The sequence below is a fragment of the Stigmatopora argus genome, chromosome 22 (assembly GCF_051989625.1).
Source record: "Stigmatopora argus isolate UIUO_Sarg chromosome 22, RoL_Sarg_1.0, whole genome shotgun sequence".
Lineage (NCBI taxonomy): Eukaryota > Metazoa > Chordata > Actinopteri > Syngnathiformes > Syngnathidae > Stigmatopora > Stigmatopora argus.
In genome coordinates, this window is record NC_135408.1 from 5512745 (window position 1) to 5535552 (window position 22808).

At 41.8% G+C, this 22808-nt stretch overlaps 1 protein-coding gene and 1 long non-coding RNA gene across 2 annotated transcripts in view; both read left to right on the plus strand.

Moving 5' to 3' along the window:
• The first annotated feature begins 10 nt into the window (after positions 1-10).
• LOC144068278 (uncharacterized) lies at positions 11-4453 on the plus strand. The gene is made up of 2 exons (XR_013298144.1): positions 11-2037; positions 3612-4453. It is a non-coding gene; the product is annotated as an uncharacterized LOC144068278 (long non-coding RNA).
• Positions 4454-10646: 6193 nt separating this feature from the next.
• Positions 10647-22808, plus strand: part of fgfr4 (fibroblast growth factor receptor 4) — a 31093-nt gene continuing 18931 nt past the window's right edge. Inside the window, exons 1-3 of the mRNA XM_077592217.1 lie at positions 10647-10901; positions 12059-12156; positions 19447-19633. The gene's annotated coding sequence lies outside the window, so the exon portion shown is untranslated. The remainder of the gene's footprint in view (positions 10902-12058; positions 12157-19446; positions 19634-22808) is intronic.

Below are 22808 nucleotides of genomic sequence, written 5' to 3' on the forward strand. Positions count from 1 at the left end.
AGAAAACACGCGTGGGTCTTGTATCTCTTTTTTTCCCCTGTCCTGAGACGAAGAGTTGAGTGGCTGCACACCCTTCAAAATGGAGTCCTCCACTCCACTCTCACGGGAGGTGGCGGCGGAGGGGGGTGTACAAGGGAACAAATAGGCCATCAAAGTGTAAACAAGCGTGTGTTTTCACTGCGGCTTTATTGTGGGGGGTTTAAAATAGTCAATTATGTATACCCCCTGCGCCTGGCGTGAATTTTCACGAAAAGGCGCTCGCGACGTTGAAGACCGGAAGCGCTACCGCAAAATGGCAACCTTCCTCCTTTCGAACCGAAACCTCAATGTAGGGGGGGAAACAACCATGGCAGCGCACCGTCGTGAACGCAGCGGACAAAATTGTGGTGATTCGCCGGCGTCGTGGCGAAATTGATGTGGTTTTTTTACGTTTAACGGCGAAGGGGTCGTGTTTCGGCGTGGAAACAACGAGCGAGGGAGAGAAGAATGTGATGCCGCTGTCAGGCTGACAAGGGCCCGTAAGCAAAGTCAGAAGGCTTGTTGGTGTACATCAGCGACCCCTGTGGTTAGACGTGCGTAATTACAGGTGAGCCGCTCGTCCTGCAGGCCCAATTTTGCAATTTTGCTCGTTATTCAGCATAAAGCCGACAGAACAAAAGCAAGCTGGAAAAAAACGCTCGATATCCAACAAAGAAAGGGTTAAAGGGAAAAAAAAACAATATTCTGGTTTGGTGGGTAACACGTTGGCAGTCATTGACGGCGATAAACGTCCATTCTGACTAGAATGGCAGTGAATGTCGATTTTGGCGTTTTTATTCTGGTGCCCTTTGGGATGGGCTTCATTTAGGCGTGCTCGTATCTCGAGTTATCTCTGTTAAATCCATGCGGGGGAAAATGAGCTGAATGAGAGCTAGTATCAAAGTCGTTAACCAGCTCGCGTGCCATGTAACGAGTGGGGTGATCGCTAGTATAAATACTTTCTGAACGAAAATGAATCAAACTTAACCCTTCTAGTATAGAAATGTCTAATAATGCCAACAATGAGAAGCGCTCTGTTGTTTTTGTCGTATGACTGCATGTCGATAGTAATGCCACCAGAGGGCACCAGAGTTTCTCAAATGAAACATTGTGAGGCCCAAAAACGTTGGCTGTCATCGACGGCAATGGCATCCAATGCATTGTAAGGCTTTGCAGGGAATCATCCCATGTCAGTGCCACTGGCATAGATAGACGTCCAATTAATTTTGACTGTCAGACCGGGTATTGATCACTGCCAGCCTCCCATTCAGATTAGATTGGACATCTATGGCTGTCAAGGGGCTAATGAGCTGAAGCTATTTGGCAAGAGCACCTTCAAGTGGATGGGGCAAGTCATCGATGACTATACCTGTAAGAATGTGCGTCAGTGAGTGTGTCTTCCTGTTGTTCTAAAGAATCTGCTTGTCTCCCCCACCACACAATGTGCCCTTTGACCCCAGCTGAACCCAGCTGTCAGCTGTCCCGGCCCGCGTGGGACCACTCTCGCTTCCTTTCTCATTCCATGATCTCTCACTTGTCTCCACACAAAGTCCACCAGACATCGATTTTTTTCTACAAAATTTTGAGGGAACATTGAGGGGATGACGTCACCAAATGTGAGATGTTATTGGAGCAATCTGATTGGACGGCCATAAATCTCACTAGTCCATGAAAATTAGACGGGGGACAATTTTAGAAAACAATGATGGTTTTTATGGTTACATATGTGTTATAACTCTTTTTTAAATAGCAAAATTGTGCTAAATAAACATTGCAGTCATGCCTGTAGTAGGGAAAAAATGATAAACATGTAATGACGATGGGCCTGACAACAACTTGGTTGGACTGGTGTCAACACAACAACAACAACAAGAACAACAACAACAATATTTGTATAAGAAAAATGCCTCTCAATTCTGACGAAGAGGACTTGGACTAAAGGCCGATTAATCTTTTTTGATTTTTATTATTATTTAAATCAAGCGAAGAGGAACTATTTTCACTGTGAGTATGTTGAAAGTGAGTATACATATATTCCTGCATTTCAACACTTTTTGGGGATTTGAGTCAAGTTCTGAGTTGTTTGATGATAGCAAATATTTTTTTTATTAATGGTGGCGTTTCCATGGAAAGAATAGTTTGAAGAAGTGAATCTCCCTGCCTTTCTTAATAGCATGTTTAATTGTTAAAAGGAAAATCTTGTGTTGAACGGGAGGTGGTCCTTTATTTTACGGGCTGTCTTTTAAATCTGGCAACCCCGATCCTGATCTAGTCATGACTAGCTCCAAGGTTAAAGTGATAGATCGACCGTATCATAGGATTGGAGGAGATCCTTCATGGATTCCCAATCCCAATCTAAATTTCCATCAAAAATACGGCGTCGTAGGCTGGCAGCGAATGGACGTCCATCGGTGTCAACTCATTTGGATTAAAGACAAACGTGGGATAAAAGTTTTTGTGGCCAGACTCAAAAGTCAATGGCAAGAATTGGGAGAGGTTTTCAGCGAATGGCCGATTTCTATCCAGAAGGACTTGACGTCTATCACCACCACACCAAATAGTAATACTATGGTCACTCCTTCCAGGACACATTGCTCTAAAAACAGAAGTCATATTTAGACTCTTGTTTGTGGGATTCCAAACGGCCGCAAAACATCCTAATTAAAGGCTGTGTTTTTGGCTTGCAGCTTAAAGACACCATTCAAGCAAATGAAGTGTCACGTGGTGGCCAAGAAGCGTATTTTGCAATAGAAATGGGAGTCAAATTTGACATGGAAAGCCACACAATGAGCTGGTTGTCAGGCTTTTTATTTCATATTTTTATACATTTGCTCGAGGCGCTCGAGATTGAACAGGTCTTTCGTGGAGTTGAAAAAAAAAACTGCTGGTGTAAAGTCAACGTTAGCACTTCCGAATTTAGAAAGATCAACTTCTGAGTGAGGCAAATTTCTTAATGTCAACAGGTCACCTAAGAATTAATGGAATGGGCCAACTTCAAACAGGATATGATATATTGACCGCAACTAAAATTTTAATGCAAAACGAGGAGATTAAAGTTATACAGGCGGTTAATCTGAAAGTGAATAGGACGATGATTTTGTTCTTCCTTTTTCAGACCTGACTTGCACGTAAGGGGAATTCGGGTAAAGAGCAAAGCCACCAATTTCCCCCCTGAGTGTGATTATATGTTTGTCATAAAAATGATCTAATATAATAAAGCCGAAAGGAAGTTTTAATAAGAAAATGAGATTATGCACAAATATATAATAAACAGGGGGGAATGTAAGGGTAATTATTTCATATTATTAGACATTTGCTTGCAACGAAGTATAAGCTAAAAATCCAGATGACTGTTTTTTTCTCTTTATTTGAGGGTGAATTTGGGAATGTCTACTTGCGAACATTCTCTTAAACTTTGAGGCAACACACATTATGATTAAAGTCAGCTTTACTTCCAATTCAAAACACAAGAAGTGCACTGTAATTACTTCAAGGCCCTTTTTTTTTAATACGAATTTTCTTCGATACTCGCATTTTAGCGTTTGTGGCTCTTTTGGATGAATTGATGCAGAAATTCTTCTTTTTGCATCCAGAGGCTGTCCGGCATCTCCATTTGAGCTTGGCGACCTGTCATCTACCACATCAGATTGACACGTACGCTTTGAAAAGAGGAGGCAGCCCCGCGACCCCGCAGTGGCGGCGTGTCATGTGGCCGACAGACAGAGACGTCAAATCATCAACGGGGACAACGCGGCCGTCAAAAACACAAAGACGAGGCCGAGTCGGATGCGGGTCAGCGGGCTGAGCCGCTTGGGTGTGGGGTGAAAGTTGGGATTCTTCCTGACAGCTTTGCGCTTTCTAAAGACTCCCCGACTGGACCAGAGACTGAAATTGAGCGCACATGTGCCCTCTCATCTGTCTGTGTCTGCCGCCTCTTCCTGCCAATTGGTTCCCGGCGGGCCGATTGACAACTCAATGAGACCAACGGCGGCGTGCTTTTAGTGCGACCATTTCACGGCGTTCTTTGTGCGCATTATACCCTCACACATGGGCACCCTTCAGTGAATACTTATTTGACCTACCGGTCGCTCGACGTCCAATCTGTTTCGATCAGGGCACCGTTCCACCGATTATAGTTTATGACACGTAGATGTCCAATTCATTTTTAGCGGGAGGTTGGCAGTGAATGAACCTTCACTCATTCACTGCCAACCCTCAAACTTCAAATGTATAGGACGTGTAGCATCGTTATTAGCAAATAATGAGTTCGGTAACCTCTCACCAAGCAATGTTAGCCATTCATTTACATTGGCATGTGCAGTAATTTAGCATTAAAATAAATGTATTGGTTATTTTTTTCACAAAAACCTGGTATTGGTGATGACAAAATGGTATTGGTACAACACTACTTAAATAAAAATAAAAACTACTCTCAGTCGATGTCTCCTAAGGTCATTGCTTGGTTATCCACTACATGCAAATCTTTTCTCCGACTATCGCCCACTATAATTTGACTGCAAAATAATAAGACCCTCTTTTACATTTTAAACAAATTATAATAGCTTCCATTGGAGGGACGACTATTGTTAGAGTTGAGAAAGTACAAAACCAGCATTGTATCCACTTATAATGTAAAGTAACGCTGTAGCTCCTGATACTACTACTACCACTACTGCCACTACTACTACTACTACTACCACTACTGCCACTACTACTACCACTACTACTACTACTACTACCACTACTACTACTATTACTACTACCACTACTACCACTACCACTACTACCACTACTACTACCACTACCACTACTACTACTACCACTACTACCACTACTACTACTACTACTACTACTACCACTACCACTACTACTACCACTACTACCACTACTACTACTACTACTTCTACTACTACGACTACTACTACTATGACTACTCCTACTACTACGACTACTACAACTGCTACTACTACTACTACCACTACTACAACTACTGCTACTACTACTACGACTACTACAACTGCTACTACTACTACTGCTACTACTACTACTACGACTACTATGACTGCTATTACTACTACTACTATGACTGCTATTACTACTACTGCTACTACTACCACTACTACTACTGCTACTACTACTACGACTACTATGACTGCTATTACTACTACTACTACTACCACTACTACTGCCACTACCACCACTACTACTACTACCACTACTACTGCCACTACCACCACTACTACTACTACTACTACTACTACTAGAATGCTCTGTAAGTGCTTCTCTGTACTAGCCATGGTCTTTGAGGGGCAAGAAAAAAGATTTGCCTGTATATTCAAGACACTATTGGTGGGGGTTAGGAGCAAAAACTGTTTGTGGCCGCGTGTCTGCGGGCTGACCCGTAGCTGTGCGACGAGACGTCGCCGGCAGCTTTGAGCCTCGCGGTCACCGGGGCCCTCGCCGTGCCGTCTGGCGATCCCCACGGGGCCGCGAGACAGACGGGAGCCTGAGGTCTGAGGTCGTGTCAATGCAAATATTAGGGACGCCAAGCCAATGACGTCCAAATGTGGGATCCGGGCGAGGGCCGAGATATTTGTTGAACATTGCGGTCGCCCTGGCGGGGTAAACCGCAACATTAGCAACACCTTTTGTGCAATGACATCAACATCCATCCATCAATATAGGAGGGATAAGAAAGTAAAATGCGCCGGAATACTTTGTAAGAGCCAGAGGAGTAGTACTTGGGAAACTATTATCGTCAACATTTTAGAAATGATGTGGTATCGTTTTCCCCCTCTGTTTCATATTTTCCTTTCAAACATTCAAACTGGCAGACTGGCTGTCAATGCTCATGTTTACGTGCCATACTTCCTATCTGTTTTGATTGGGAGATTGGCAGAGTTTCTACACTGCCATCCCTCCCAGTCTAAGCAGCTATTTTTTATATATGCTTATACCCGCAGGTATACAGTATATAGATTTCTCATTTTTAACAAATATATACTTTTAAACAGTCTTTTTTTTGTTTTGATTGTTTTTTCCTTTTGAAGTCTTATATTAACTCACACATTTTATTTCATTCATTCATCTTCCATCCCGCCCATTCTCAAAAGGTTTGCGGGGGTTGCTAGAGCCTAACCCAGCTGTCTTCGGGCAAAAGGCAGACTACGCCCTGGACCGGTCGCCAGTCTGTCGTAAGGCACACAGAGACAAGCAACCATCCGCGCTCAACAGAAGTTGAGTATTTCATGTTTCCTATTAATAATAGCTCATTTTCTTCACTATTAATCACATTGTTGTTTTTGTCTTGAAATGAGCGAATAGCCGCCATCCTTCAACCTTTTCTTTTCAACTCTGTTGTCCTCAGAACCTAATTTGTTTGTTTGGGGGAGCCGCTCCCCAGGAAATCCTTATCTGGCCGTCAAAGCGACTTAGGGCACGTAAACAAAGCGCAGATGGCGGGTTTCCTATCAAGAATGTCCGAGAACGCGAGAAAACACATCTGGACGCGGTCGTTGGAGCCCGATACGCCCGTTTGACGCACGTTCTCCCCTTAACGACGTCCGATAAGGCGCGACCTACACGCGCAATTACAGGCCCAATCCTTTTGGAGCGCACCGTAATTGTTCACATGGGCCCAGTGACGATAGCTTTTAAAGTAAACGCTGGATAAATGTTGACACCTGGAATTTAAATTAGATATAAATGCTACGAGTGTTCCATTATTGGGCTTCGAAAAACAAGCTCATTTTTGTCACACATCGTATTTATGGTTCCATTCAAAGGGATCTTATGGCTGCCAAAATTAATTGATGAATGAATGAATAACAGATTTTCAGATCATTTATAAACTTTAAGATTGGTTCAATTCTGGTTTTGAGCCCCTTAATAGGAAATAACTTCATTTTATCCAGAAGTGGTTTGTAAGTAAGATATATATTTGACACTGAATTAGCATCATTTGTTCCATGGTCGGTGGCCCAGAGAAAAAGTGGTTAGCATGGTGGGCTCAGTGTAGGGGTCGAGAGTTTGATCCCAGGTCAGTCAGTTGTCACTGAGTGGAATTTGCATCTTCTACTGAGGCTTGCATGGCTTTTCTCTGGGTTTAACTCGCCACAAATTCAGAGTTGTGTATTTGGGATGTGGGAGAAAAGGGAAGGAAACTGAAGTCCCCAGAGAAAAGCCATGCGAGCACAGGGAGAACATGCAAACTCCACACAGGACTTGGGATCACATCCTCGATCTAAGAACGGGGGTGACCCGCTAACCACCCTAAAAAATATATTTGGCTAAAATAAATTAGAAAACAAACCTAATATATTAGATTAAAAAACGATCTAAATATTTATTGAACAAATTATTATTTGAAGGCATTAAAACATGAAATAATTTCCAAAAACATGCATGGTAGACCGGTTGAAAAGGTATGAGTGTCAGCATGAATGGTTGTTTGTCGCCACGTGCCCTGTGATTGGCTGGCCACCAATTCAGGGTTTCCCCCACCCCGTGCCCGATGTCCGCTGGTATAGGCTCCAGCACCCCCTGTGACCTTAGAGAGGTTCAAAATATGAATGAATGAATGAATGATATTACCCCACGTCTATCTAGTGGTCAATGGCAGCCAGTGAGGTAATATCTGGGCCAAGTGGAGCGCAGACTGAGTGTTTTTACGAGGACCCCCCTACCCCCCGACCACTCGGGGCCTGGTGCCCCCGCTGTGCCTGACATGAGTTATCACCCGGCCCGGGCGACATAAATCTGCTCCGACACCAACGCACGGCCCGACAGGAAACAAGTCAGTCAATAAGTCAGTCAGCGAGATTTACTCGACGAGCATTTATAAGGTACTCGGAGGAACCGGACTCAAAAGTTGGGTTCGAGTCTCTTATTGGTCAAAGGATTGGTCCATTTTGCAATCGGAGTGATCGGGTAACCGGTCAGGCGTTTACAAGGACGCCGTCGACTTTTATAGTATAATAATACGCTCTATGTGTGTGTGTGTGGTGCGCGCTATGTCTTGATTCCTTCTCTTCCGAGCCCGGGTACCCGGAGGGGGCGGTTGGGGGGTCCTGCCGGAGTGATTAAGATTTTAGGAAGCCGGCTGGCTGCTCCGGGGGTCAGAGGGTAAAGAGAGTGGGGATTTATTGGGGCTGTAAATTAGAGCCAGACGTCTTCGGGCTCACCCGATTCGCCCTCGCCATTATTTCCAAGTGCAAATTTCCTTTCACGCCGAACGCAGGGCCGCTTCAATTCAAGCGTCCATTTTCTGTCCTCTAAATCGCTCTTTTGTACTTTGAGCGTCCACGTCGCCGCATTCGTCTTATTTCATCGCCAAAATGGAGGATTGTAAGAGAAGGGATTGGACCTAGCCATTGAGTATTTGGCCAAAGACAAGGCTGCCATTGAGGGGGGTTTTGGGGGGTCAATAAGAGTAAATGATTCTGTTGTAATTACGGGCGGCGCTCCAATCCGTCTCCGTCGTAAACAAGGGGAGAAAATAACAAACATTTTTCTTGGAGCGGTGCTCCATTGAAGAAAAACAAAAAAATCACAACCGGAAAAGCAGAATTTTCACATTGGATCATTTTTTATGTATACATTTATGAATGTAAAACAAAAAACACCTATGTTTCTTACATTTTATTGGCACTGTTCAAGGGACTAGCTCCCTCTACTGTTAAATCTGTAGTACAACAGAAAGGAAGTTGTATTTAAGCTTCTTCTGCGGGTCGTAGTCAATGACATTTTAATCATTTTCTGCAGGCCGATAAAAAACATCCGCAGTTTGGACATACTGCCGTAGATGATTCAGGCTTGGTCGAGGGGGTCGGAGGTCAGGCCTCGCCAGGATGCGGTCGGTCAAGTTTATTTTTCCTGTCGGGATGGGGGCTGGCGCAGCGGATAAATGAATGAACGCTAGTGGAATCATGAGACGGGATTCCTTGAATGAAGTGTTATGTGCATTGTCCGCAAGCACACACACACACACACACACACACTCCACTGAAAAGCCCCCACACTCGAGATTCATTATCGGGGGGTCACGACATAACATCCTGCAGGAAGTAAACATACTTTCACACTTTCTTGTGTCATTCTCGGATTTCACTGCATAACATCCTGGAGGAAGTTTGGCGTGTATACAAAGTACAAGTGGTTGTGTGCGGGATAAACTAACTCATTTTTCTCTCCTTTAGTGACTATTTTTGTGTAATTGACAAACATAGTTTTTAATCATTGTTTATTGGGTAATGGTGTCATTTTGGATGAATTGTTTTTGTTTTTTTAGATTGTAATTATTAATAAACACATTCATTTTAAAATAATAAATGGAAAAAAAGCCTTTTTTTGAGAAATTGTGCAGGGTTACTTTTACCATGCTGACCCCTGACCTCCTGTGGGGGTCACTTCCAGTTCCTTTTAATTTAAGTTTAAGTCCAGGTCACTTTCTGTTGATTTCCTGTAGATTTGGGGTATTTTCACGGTGACTTTTTGTATATTATAATGATTTTTGGACGTTACCAGGGGAAATAAATGTTGATTCTGCCCGCCAATATCACTCTAATGTTGTTTTTAAAAAATAAAATGACTCCTAGTACTTAAATAAGTGTTCTTCCCACTCTTGTGTGGCTTTTCTCCAGGTACTCTGATTTTTGGGATCCTTGTGAGGAGAAGCACTACAGAAAATTAATGAGTGAATAAAAAAATTCACAGAGTTAGATGCGAAAAGCGGACTGTGAGCAGTGGGATGACTGTTATCACTTATTGGCCATTTTGTGTCAAACAAATATGAATTTAAAGTCAAGGAGCATGTACTTTCAAATATAGCTATAAATGCTCAATATTCAACCTATTTAAAGTCTACTTTTTGCGTAAATGTCAGGGACGCCACCAATTAACTGCATTCCTACAACAGCCAGTTTGACACAGAGTCACATTAATACGGTTTGATCATGAAAACGGATTCACTGAGTGGAGGAAAGGATGAAAAGACAATTATGAGTCATGTGTGAAAATACTCCTAGTTGTCTTACTGTGGTGGCACGAAGCAAACGGGGAGATGACGTATGTGAGTGGGTGTTGCAAAGCCCCTAAACAACAGTCCCTGGAGCTATTCCTGTAATCTCGCTATGGATTCTCCTCCCATCAGAGCCCCCTCTTCCATCTTCTTCCCTGCAGGAGTTACATCAAAGAACTGTGTGTTATCTGCATGCTTGTAGCAGAGCCCCCTCGTTTTATCTCTTTATCTCATCCTCCCAAAAGTAACCTTTTTGCATCTTATACAAAGCTTAATTTACATTAACCGCAATACAAGACCCCCCAAAAAACAAAATGCCTACTAGGCAGGGAATCCAAAAAATACAGAATTAAACATGAAGAAAAAAATCCTTATACTATGGAAATCCCTTTTAAACTAAAACTCACTCACTAATATTCAAATTAGAATTGTAAAATAGTTTATAAAAAGTCAGATTATCAGTGTGTGTATGTCCATGTCTCTCCAAATAAGAAACCATCCAAAACATGAATATGAACACTTATACTGACATGATATTGATAAGGACACACCAAGAAATAAACAAAGTAGTCATGAATACACAGATGTGGGTTAACGAGACATTGTGAACAGGTGGGTGACATGCAGCTGATTGGCTGCGACATGTGGGCGGAGACAACAGTTGAAAGCAATGGACAACCACAATGACCAGCTATAGAGATACTAAGATTATATCAAAACAAAATGGCTAAAGAAGACAAATTGAACATCTTGCTAGCAAATGAAGAAGGAGTTGAAATGGATTTGAAGTCTACTGCCCTTTTAAATATTAATTCCTCTTTATTACTAACCACCACAACACACCACTGGACTGGTGGTGAATGAGGTAAGCTATGCTAACTTTTGAAAGAGGTCCACTGTAGTAATGACTGAAGGCTTAAAAGAATGCTAAGCATTGAACACTTTTTAAAGACATAATTACATAAACTAACCAAATCAATGGTATTCAGATATGTTGTTTGGATTTGGTTCTGGCTGAGGGCTGATCCCATAGGCCTGCCTTTCAGCTAAGAGCTATTTCACAGCTAATTAATGAAGATAATGAACACACTTTTAGTGAAGGCTGAGAAAAAAAAGCAGAGTCTGACTTGTAAAAGCATGGAAATAGTCATTTGTGCACATAATCCTTGTCATTATGTACAGGTAGTACTTTTTCTTTCCGACTCTCGCCACGCTCCATCACAAAGTGTGAAGTATTTCACCTTTGGAAGTTCACCAATGCAAAACCTGGATGCCATTAAGTACATTTCTGTTCCAATGTATGATGCGTTTGGGGAAATCGGAAAAACTAAATTCTATCAAATTAGATTTCAAAAAAAGAGAAAACTAGCAACCGTTACGCCTGGGTCGTAATTTAGCGATCGCTGCCAACTCTTACAGACTAAATGGATTTGCTGTGTATTGTCTTTAAAGTAATTGAAAATTGATTATATTCTGGAGGGGGGGGGGCACTTGTATGATCACCCGAGGGTGGGCCTGGTGGGAAAGGGTGTGCCGGGTCAGATAAGGAAATTGATGGGGTCATCAATTGATGTTGTTTAAGAAATAGAGATTATTAGCCTTACACAAATGAATCCATACTCGGCTTTTTAAAGAAAATAACATTTTTTGGGGAAACTAGTTATTTATCAAGTGAAATAACATTTTTTGACAAATGTGAATTGAGAAAATGAGAATTTAAACTCTATTTTTTGACATTATAAATATTCTAGCTGTTGAATGCTCATCTCTGATTGCCATTGATGGCTCTAGATGTCCAATTCATTTTCACTGGTAAGGGCGAATGAACAGACTATTTTTTTTCTTACCATCTCCTTTAAAAAAACTGAAATAATGGAAATCAAATTTTTACGGTATTTTCATCCCCTAGCCCTACTCTGTTGCGATGGCGTCATCTTCCGACGCCATCTCCTTCCACCATAAAAAAAAGCCGTCAGAAAATAGCAGCTCCTATTTGTTAACTTTAACGCCTGGCGATTACAGGGCCTCGTAAACGGGCTGGGATGCGGGCCCCGCCCACCTCGCCCCATCCTCGCGCTTCAAGGCCACACAAGACGCCTGCATCAATGGAGCCACTTACGGTAAGCTATTTCTTCCTTTGTTGTTTTGTTGTTTTTTCACCCCAAATGAGAAGTTGGCGCTCATTTAGCAAATAGAAGCCCATAAACAGAGAAACTGAGATTAATGGACTGTTTACAAGCAGTAGAAAGGGGCGGGACTTAGGTTGGAGTGGTTGAGTGACGCGTATTGCACTTGACTGTGGCCTTCTACCAGAGGATGCTTGAAAACAACCTTTGTAAACTGTCACTCCTAAAAATGGATGGGATGGAAAACATGCGCGTAGCGTCTTTGTCCTGAAGTGAAGATGCCATATCATCGAGTCGAGGCCGAGGGGGGCTTTTCTCTTTTTATAATTGTTATGCAAATCAGGCAGCGATGCGGACACCCTGGCCACCGAGCGGAAAAATCATTCGGGCAGTCTTGACAGCAGACGCTTCTTGGGAGGAGAGCAAAAGCGGGAATCCCGCCAGGGAAGCTTTGACAAGATCTTTCGACGCGCAACATGAACTAAATCAAGATGGACCTGTCAAATGCGGAACTGATAGAATTGTAGGTGGGATTAACGCTGAGGTATTGCCAAAACTAGGAATGGAAACCACTCTGCAACTGTAAAAACAAAACTTCCAAGTTGTGATCATTTGAAGTTTTATGTAAGCACCACTCAAATTTTCAAGATTTGTCATCCTCTTGTTAATTGGAGTATAGTATGGTATGTAGTAATAACAGGGGTGATCCTACTAGGCATTTTTTTTTAGATTATCACGCCCATGTCTGGTTTTAGATTATCCCTGAAAAACGAGGGATTAGTGTATTCTCGACCTGTTGAGAAAAAGTGGTAAATAAGAGTTTCGACTTTTGGATGAAAACAGGAAGAAGATATATATTTTTTTCATCTCAAGTACTATAAAAAAAACAAAAATTAGAGATATTCCTCATCCAAAAGCATTAAAATTGGGTCCAATGCTAAACTTAAAAAAAATTCTCATCAATGGCAGTAAACATAATCAGTGAATGTCAAAATTTACAGTTTAAATTGATTTGATATCTATAACTATCAACGGCAGTAAGAGTTAAGGGCTACAAAAAATAGTACAATACTATTTGATTAAACTGCTGAAACAAGTTTTGCAGAACAAAGAGAAAAAGTCACAAAAATCCCCAATCAGAGAGTTTAATTTAACACATTGCATTAGTTCTAATATAAATTAAAATAATCCAAATATGTATTGCAAAAAAAATAAATAGAGTACTTTTTATACCACATATTTATATTTATAGTAGCGAAACAAACTTTGTAGAATCAAAAAATTACAAGCTCAATTTATCACATTGAACTATTTTTCTATCATTTTGTCAACGGGAACCAAATATTAAAACGTAATTTGCTCACAAAAAAAATGGTTTGGGCTAATAACTCTTAACGTTGGATAGCTTTTTTCAAATAAGGAAAAAATGGCATTTGGGTGTTATTTTTTTCCCACATTAACATATTCCTGAGTTATGGAATCATGATTTGGCATGCAAAAATATGCAATCGGAACATCCATTGGCAAAATACTACCACGTTTTATTAAAAAAAAAAACATATGTGAGGCATAATCACAAATCTAACATAGGCTAGCACAGTTTGTTTATCGGGGGACGGAGACAGCGAAAGGTATTCTCCAAAAACATTGGGGCATTAGCAGGAAAGCCTGTTTTTACAATCCCGCCAAAGCACAATAACATTCCTGCACATATTATTTGATGGGCGGCCAATCTGCATCACACCCATCTCGGCCAAAAAAAACCTCAACACGTCCTTTTGCATTTTGAGTTGACCGGCTTTGATCGGCCCTTTGTGCGAGCACTGACGCTGAAGAAAGACCTGGTCCACTGTAGGATTAAGAAGATCCTTTTGGAGGACGATGGGACACGAAGAAGAGGGTAGGGGTTTTTGGGGGGGGGGGGGGTGACACTCGCTTGAGATTAACACTTTGCTTTGGTTTTCCCATGCAGCCTTTCAATCCCTTTGGAATGTTGGGTATTCCCAGTGCCCTCCAATGATTGCAATGTTTTCACGTCACACCCGAGATATTCCTGAAATTCCACTAATTTCGTATGCTAGTGAGTCATGGCACATTGTGAAAACATCTCCAATGAATTTTAAAAATTTATTGACAGATGCCAAAAATTCTAACTAGGACTTCGGAAAGCAAACGTGAGGAAGCCAGCAAATTTGAAGACAACTTAACCCAGAAAGGTCGATAAGGAATCCTTATGCAGGAGAATCTAAGACAAAGCAAGAAGATTTATCTTGAATTGGACCTGAAAATGCTCCCCAAAAAATTTCTGTGTCTATTTTTTCCCAAAAATGCGGAAGAACAAATTACCAAGAAGAAGCAAATGAACTAAAATGTAGTTTATTACTGACTTGTGCATGTTGGTCTATATATTTAGATATATTTTCACTCCTCTGGCGATGCAAATAGCAGATATAATTAACCTGTTGCTACATTAAAACCTTTTTAAGCTGCTCACTTCACATCTAAAGATGGATTGGGACATCACCCGCAAGCGGACAAACGCTCCGCCACTGGCGCTGAAAGTAGGAGATTAAATTTTAAACCCCTCATCGTCTAACATCTCATTGTCTCAGTCACCCCCAGCAAATCCAAGCCACCTTTAGAAGAAGCTTGGCAACAATGTGGCCCATAAAACCCCACCACCACCTGGACAAAGAGAGATTCCCTCAACTCTCTTTTCTTCAGCTTGATCCTCCTTCGTGAGGAGCTCTTCATCAAGGGCCAAACAATGAGGCTTCCAGATTCCTGCTTCTTTTAGACGGGGGCCCTGATCTAATAAGCGGGGTAGGGTTGACATGGGGAGGGGGGGGTGCCACCCTGATCCAAGGGATTAGCGGGAGCGATCTGACCAGGAGAAAGCTAGGAACTGGGAATGGAATCGATCAACAGTGTTGGCATGTGGAGAACGTCCCAAATAAAGTGCATTCTTCCCTATTTTATTGGGCGCTTTTGGAAACTTTAGTGTTTTGAACTGCATACCTGGCAACCTTGGCCAATTGCTCTCCTTATTAATGATTGCAATTCCCCTTATTAAGCGATACAAAACCATACAATTGTAACGTGGCACAAATTTACTCACATAGGCGCGCACTTAAAAGTCTAAAAATTTCTCCAAAATGGACGAGGTGCCCATTCAGTAGGTGCAATAAATTCAAGATTCTGTAGATGTTGCTGTATGACGCTGACGGCTCTCCTGTCTGCATACATTGCTTGTTGACGCGCTATATTTATGTAATAAAAAGGCAGCCGTGTGCCCGTTCGCATATCATGCGTAAAGCATGACAATATTAGCAGTCCACGATGACGTTTTCATCTGCTGCCAGTGACCGAGACAATCCGGATTAGAGCCAAAATGGCCAAAACTCGATCGTTTTTACAAAAAAAAAAACCTCCTTAAAAAGAATCCCGTTCAAAAGTTGTTATATACCATATATTTAAAATACCATATTTTGGCTCCAGATACGATTCAGGAACTGAGCGGCCAATGCTGACCTCACGGTTCTGGGGTTCTGGGTTTAAATCCAGGTCGGTGGAGTTTGCGTGTTCTCGCTGGGCCTGCGTGGGTTTCCTCTGGGTACTGAAGGTTTCACCCTCAATGAACGTCGGCTCAGCTTCAAATGGATCTGACATCTGCTAGTGATGAAATACTCGTAAGGAGGGTCTTGGCCATAGGAAGTCTGTACCCGACGTCTACTAGTGATAAAGCCATTGAAATTCACAGAAGACCGATGACGTCATTTCTCGCCGTATCGGCGCAACACTCCACATCGTGGGTCAACCTTACTGTCGAGAGGTTCCAAGTGCCGGAACCGGGTTTTCCCATCAGGTGTCTGCACAATCTCTCCGTACTTGTGTGGCTTTCTCCAGATGTTCTCTCAACCTCAATTCCTAGATGTATTCAATATGATTTGGTTTTCACACGCTGCATATGGCAACCAGTCTAAAGTCTAGTCCAGATTTCAACCAATGTGGGATTGAGGCAAAGTAATGGATCAATGGATGGATATGAAGCAGAAACCTGATTGGTTGAGAGGAGAGGAAATAGAAGAAGAAGCGTTAAGGAGGCCCAGAGCTTCCAGGCAAGCCTCCAGCTCGCCTCTTTGATTCCTCCAACCTGGCCTCTCAATTTTAAAGCCTCCCTTCATCCCCTGAGCTTAGCCGACTCTTAACCCAGCCATCAACCCCTGAGGCCCCCGCTGCTGCCCACCCTCCTAACTTCTTCATCCTCCCAAGCTGTGACCACACCCCCTTCTACCTCAGTCTGCAGGTAACATCCATTGGACACCATAGGACCAAAATATACAAAGCCTTATATGCTGCGTTCAGACCAGCCGCGTTTTGTTGACTTTTAGGTCGCCAAAAATTTAAATTTGTTTACTCCGATGAACTTCCAGTGCATGTAACGTAACATAAATAATATAGCACTTTAATCTCATCTTCAATCTCTTAATATTACATATGGCAAAAGTAGATTTGTGTTGATACATTGCCAAAAGTCTCAGCAACTTCGGTTCACGGAATGTAAAAATAAGCAACAAACAACCATAATCTTGTAATATTACAAGTTTAATCCTGTACTAACAGTACAGAACCAAGAAGCTCTCAAAGGACACCTTAGATAGAGTAATAGACCTGCTCCAGTTTGGGGGAAAATGGAATCTGCAATAGGTCAGCAGCTTGGTCTGTCAAAAGCATCTATGTTTATCAATCATTAGAAAATGGAGGACCTGCAAAACCACTGATATTCTTGGTGGACAGGTGTGTCTTCTTTGTGGGTCCTGTCTGCATGATTTGTATGCGTTTTCGCCTGATGTGTCCTTTTTTGGCTCTCCTTCCCCTGTGTGACCCAGGTGTTTGTGATTGTCATCAATCCCTGTCTGTGTGTTTGTAGTCTTTGTGGGAGTTTGGTTTTCTGTTTTTCTGTTTCCCTGTAAGTAATGTTGCCTGTTTGTCGGTTTGCGTCTCCCCCGTTAAGATTGTATTTTTCTTCATTTTACCCCAGTTTTTGTTTTATTATTTTTGTATAGTGGTTTTTCGAAGTGGTCCACCAGAACTTCCCTCATGTTTACCTACTTCCTCCTCTTGGGTTCCCATTCACGAGGTAACAAAATACAACAAATTATTGACATTGACCAAATACGTATATTATCAACCATCATTCCATTTCTATCAGTCCATTTTTATCTTGATGAAATACTCTTTTACCCTAAAAAAGCTATATATGTTCAATTCATTGGTCTGAAGGTTGCACCGCTCTAGACGTGAAGAATGGCAGCCTTTGAGGGGGGCTGCCTGCCTTCAGGGAAACCAACCAAGAGGGAGCTTCCGCCAATGGCACGCTCCAACTTTGATGTCTTCATGGGCCCAAGAAGATCTTAGTGGCCCATTTGGCTTCATCTCTATCAAACTCTGACCATTTTACACAAAGAATCCTCACATTGAATCAAATGCATAGCGATATATGGGCGAAAAGACATCTTAAGAAATTGCTCCGGTAGTTCCCATCCCTAGAAGGACAACAAAGACGATAAGATGAATCACTTGTCAAGGGGTAGCGTCTTTGTAGCCAATTGTTTCCGTCCTCTCGCACGTGTTTATTGAAGTGCAATCGTGAATAACGCTCCGCATGTGTAACACGTTAACAGGATTTCCTCTGGAACAGCGCGAGCGGGCGTCTGCATTCACTCGCGGCTCAGCGTTGAGGTTAACCAAACATGTCTGTGTATGGACATCCTGCGTGCGTCCCCGCCGTGTTTGGAGGGCACTAATCTGGGCCGGTCATGCCCCGTCGCTGCCAACTGTCTGGAACAACGCACTCCACTGTCAATTACTACTTTGTACTAATAGAAAAATACATCACAATTTAAATGATGTTGTCACTGCTCCACTCGTAAAGTTCCTTCTGGCTGAGAAACACCCTCCCATTAATTAGTTGATCAATGGTTGATGTCCAATTCATTTAAAGTGGGCGGTATGGCAGCGAATGAACGTTGATTCATTCATGATAGAAATTACAATACAGTCAAGTGAGTGTGTGAACTTGCATGGAAATATTTTGTTTTTTAAATAGTTAGCGTTAGCCGCGTTAACGTCAACTGGAATTCATGTGGGCCGGACCATTTTTAGATATAATATTTAGATTTTTTTCTTATAAATGGATTAAAAGAACTGGATTAAAAGCCCTGAATATTCATTTTTTATAGATCTAAAACAATGTTTATTTTAGCTTTTTTTCAAATATATTCTTAGATTTTACACAATTATTTTTGAACTAAAACACAGAAAAAATTGATTAAAAAAAATACAATTATTGATTTAAAGGGGGGGAAATTGGGAAATTTAATATATATCTATACTCTTCATTTCAATTTGATCCTAAAACAGAAAGTCGGCACTCATGATTTACTTTCCCAGGCCACACAAAATGATGCGGCAGGCCAGATTTGGTCCTCGGGCCGCCACTTTGACACATGTGCTGTAGACAATATATATACATATTTCTTAGTATGTTTATTTTTTGACTTTACACCAAATCCATAAAAAAAGAAATCCCGTAAACTACAAAATACGGGTAAACCGCACAAGTTAACAGGAATAAAACCAATAAAATGTCTATCATACCAGGATAAAAAAAAAAATCCCAGTATTTCAGTATTTCCATTTTAACAAGAAGTGACAAAGGAGATTGACCAGGCAAAAGCATAATGAGCAACACAGGTATTGTGCTCCACTCCAGGTTACCAGAGTTGAACTGTGCCACCCATGCCACATTCTTCAAAGGCTGACCCAAACAAATAATTAACAAAGTCAGTGAGATTAATTAAAGCCCGCGGAGTTCAAACAGGGTTCATCCTTCTGTATGTGACGGAGGGGTTGGGGGGGGGGGGGGGGGGGGGGCGGTCGTGCCGGTCGGGGTCGGGGGGGTGGAGGATCTGGCCTCCCCTGCTGGATGTGATTAGGAGAAGAAAGGGAGAAGAGGCCAGGGCAAACAGTTCTTCTCCATGATATCCATCAGCTTTGTGTGTAAGCAGGAGCGTGTGCGTGACCACTTTCAAAGTGGACCGCGTTAAAACCAAAACACACCCGTGTAAAAGCCACGTTTTGGATTGGTGCTCGCCGATTAGACATTTGCTGATAAATAAAACACTTGGGATTGGTGTCATATATTAGGATCATTTTCTAGAGCTCTTTTGAAAATAGCCTAAAAGATATTGATGTTTTGTCTGTTTGTTTTTGTTTTGCCAGGTCACCAAAACATCAGATGGTGTGTTTTAATAGCAGTGTCTCTTGCTGAGGGGACCCTCAAGCAACCCCGAGTGACCGAGCCCCCCCCCATTTGACTGATTTCTACTTTGGCAGCAGTGATGCACCCCCACTCTGAATCACAAAGACATGTCCTCAAACACGTCCCTTTGTGTTGCGGACGTAGCAGGTAATGATTACCACAAACACATGACTACAATGAGGTCGAAAAGTGTGAGCTTGATTGAGAACGAGAATCGCTATTTTGGAAAATGTTTCAACTTTTGTTTCGATTTACTTATTTGGGATGATGTCAGATCTGAAACCAGCACCTTTCAGAAGGAAAATATCAAATGAAATTTCTTACAAATTGAAATTTGGGCCAAAAATTCTGTCTTTTTTTGGGTCAATGACTATTTTTGGTCATTATTTGGTCATCATAATGATGATGTTATTTAGCCTTACCAAAAGAAGAGGTGGGAGTATATAAGTTTACTTCTTCTCACTCATTTCCAAATATTTGTTATATATTCTTTTCTATGTATTATCTTCTGTTGATTTTTAAAAAGATATTAGTCGCATATTTGGGAGGGATTTTTTTTTCTCCAAGGATCAATAACATGCAGTAAAGTAACAATAATAAAATGGAGAACAATTGGCAAAATAGGCATTTTTTAAAGTTTTAAATGTTTCAGATAATTATAGCATAAAAAAACATAACAGGCTGTTGATGTTTTATTGATGTTTTTAAAATATCCAAGTTGCATATTTGGGAGGGATTTTTTTTCAGGGATCAAGAACATGCGGTAAAGTAACAATAATAAAATGGAGAACAACTGGCAAAATAAGCATTTTTCAAAGTTTTAAATTTTTCAGATAATTATAGGATAAAAACATAACAGGCTGTTGGTGGTCAGAGAGAAAAAAATACATATAACAGAAACATAAAAGTCGCACTTGAGTAGTCGGCGCAGGCCTAGCCAAACTATTTTTTAAAAAGCATGGCTTATAGTCCAGAAAATACGGTAAACATGTTCGTAAAAATGAATAAAAAACAACATTTTTTTTATAGTATTTCAATTGTTGGCAACAATAGACTTCCCATTCATCTAAAGTGGACGGACTGACTGGCTATGAATTCTCACTTTTCAGGGCCCAATAAGTTAAATAAATGCCATATAAAGCCTTTTATCAAGTAGTAGTATTGGGGTTATCTTTGCATCTCCCAAACACCGCGGGCCAAGATAGAATCCAAATTCTCGGGCGCTTTCATCTGATGACATCAGTGATATCGGCTGCTTCCGCTCCCAGATAGAAATGATAGTGCATCCTTTGCATACTTATGCTAATGACGTGTGTGTACGTGTGTGTGTGTCTCGGGGGGGCTGACAACTGATAACAAATTTGGCAGGGAGGGCGTTGGGGGTAATGATAATGATTGGTTGAGGTTATGTGGGGAGGGAAAGTGAGGTGGGCTAAAGGTCAAAAGGAATGCACGAGGTGTGGCTGGTCGCTCATTAGTCGCTGTCACAGCAGGGGCGGGGGGCTATGATGGCAACATCAGGGCCCTTTCACATTTAAAGCCCCTCTCCCCCAACAATTTTGCATCTTCTTTTAAAAGCATGCTACATTTCTACATAATTTGCATTTAACTGATGTCATCATGTCCCATGATTTGTTGGTCGGTCCGGAAATCCCTTTTGGGGGGTCTCGACATGCATGGAAACGCATCCGTTTTGGTAAATGGGAGGCATGTATGTATTTCAAAAATATGGTTGGTGCAAAGTGGTACAGAAAATGAATGAATTAATGAATATTTAGATATTTTAATTTTATAGTGGTCCTAAATGTGCAGCCAATTGTGGCCTGCAGAATAATACTTTGTGGTCCACATATTGTGATGATTTATAAAAAATATATCTTTTTATAAACCATTTAAAAATACTACTTCTCCAGATGCAAGACATGCATTCAAATAAGTGCACAATTTGTTCAGGGAACAAAACCCGGATTAATTTGCTTCCAAACTCTGCTAGTTAAAACAAATTGGACGTCTATTGCCGTCAATAGGAGTTTTAAATATTAATTTCCCCCTTTTCACCCACTACCACAACACATAGTCCATTAACTGATCTGGTAGTTAATGTGTTATCTAATGATAGGCTAACTTGCCGGCTGCCATTGACGACGATAGCCGTCCAATTGTTTCGAACTGGGAGGGCTGATGGTGACAAACCCGTTAAATACAGAAAAGGATGAAAAGAAACACGTGATCTGACCTATGTACAGAAAATAATCATTTTTTTTATTTCCTATGAGAAAACTTAAAGAATCTGTAATACATTTTACGGTTTGGTTGACCACAATCGTTAAAGTCTTGAAGTAAATCAACTCCAGAGTGTGCCGTAATGTTGCGAGATTATCATTGCGCCTCCACTTGTATTTTGACGATAAACAGGATGTGCATTGTAGTGCGTGGGGCGAGGAGGGGGCGATCATAAGCTACAAAGGTCCTGACCCGGATTCAAACCGCAGTTACACGATACCTGCTCCAACCAAGCGAGTCACTGCACACTTAAAAACCAGTTGGGGGGTTGCAGCGTGGGGGTTTCCCACTTTGCACGGGGGCGCCTAATAACTCGGCGAAGGGAAGGACGCCACGAGCCGGCGTTTCGCCGCTCAAGTGTTGACATAAATTTCGGGCTTCGGCCTTTGGTACCACTCGGGGTCAGACCGTGCTTTACGGCGAAAGTCAAAGTACACAAATAAAGGAAGTCATAAAGCAGATAAGGCCGGCGCTTAATGGCCACTGGCGCTGATCGGGGGAGGGGGAGGGGCGGCGGCGTTTGTGCACGTTGTGCACGTTTGCGTTTAACGTTGTTTTCCTAAACTTGTCACAAAACTTTATGTACGCTAACCTTTGGGATGTCATGCAAAAAATGATTGTTCTGAGGATACGTGGTCATAAAATATAGTGATTTTATGACCCTCGCCTCGTCGGCTGATGTCGTGAAGACTGCATCGCCCATGATGCATTGCGGGTAGCAACAATTGTGTGTTAAAGACCGTGTGGAGTATAATGGGAGGTCGTTTTAAAATATGTTGGCTTTGATGAAGGGTGCACAAAGAGTTAAGTTATATTGGAGGAGATAAAAAAAAAGATTTGTGGATATTTTTCGAGGCAGTTTGACGGCCAGTGAATTTGCGTGCTAATGTATCATTGAAATAGTGTCTGCTGTAGAGCGCCTCATTGCCCGCCATGAGTGAGTGCAAATCGTGCATAGAAAGGCAAAGAGTGATGAATTATGTTGGTTTATTTGTCTTGGAAAAACCCAAGTTGACAAGCAGCGTGTGGACGGGGTTTT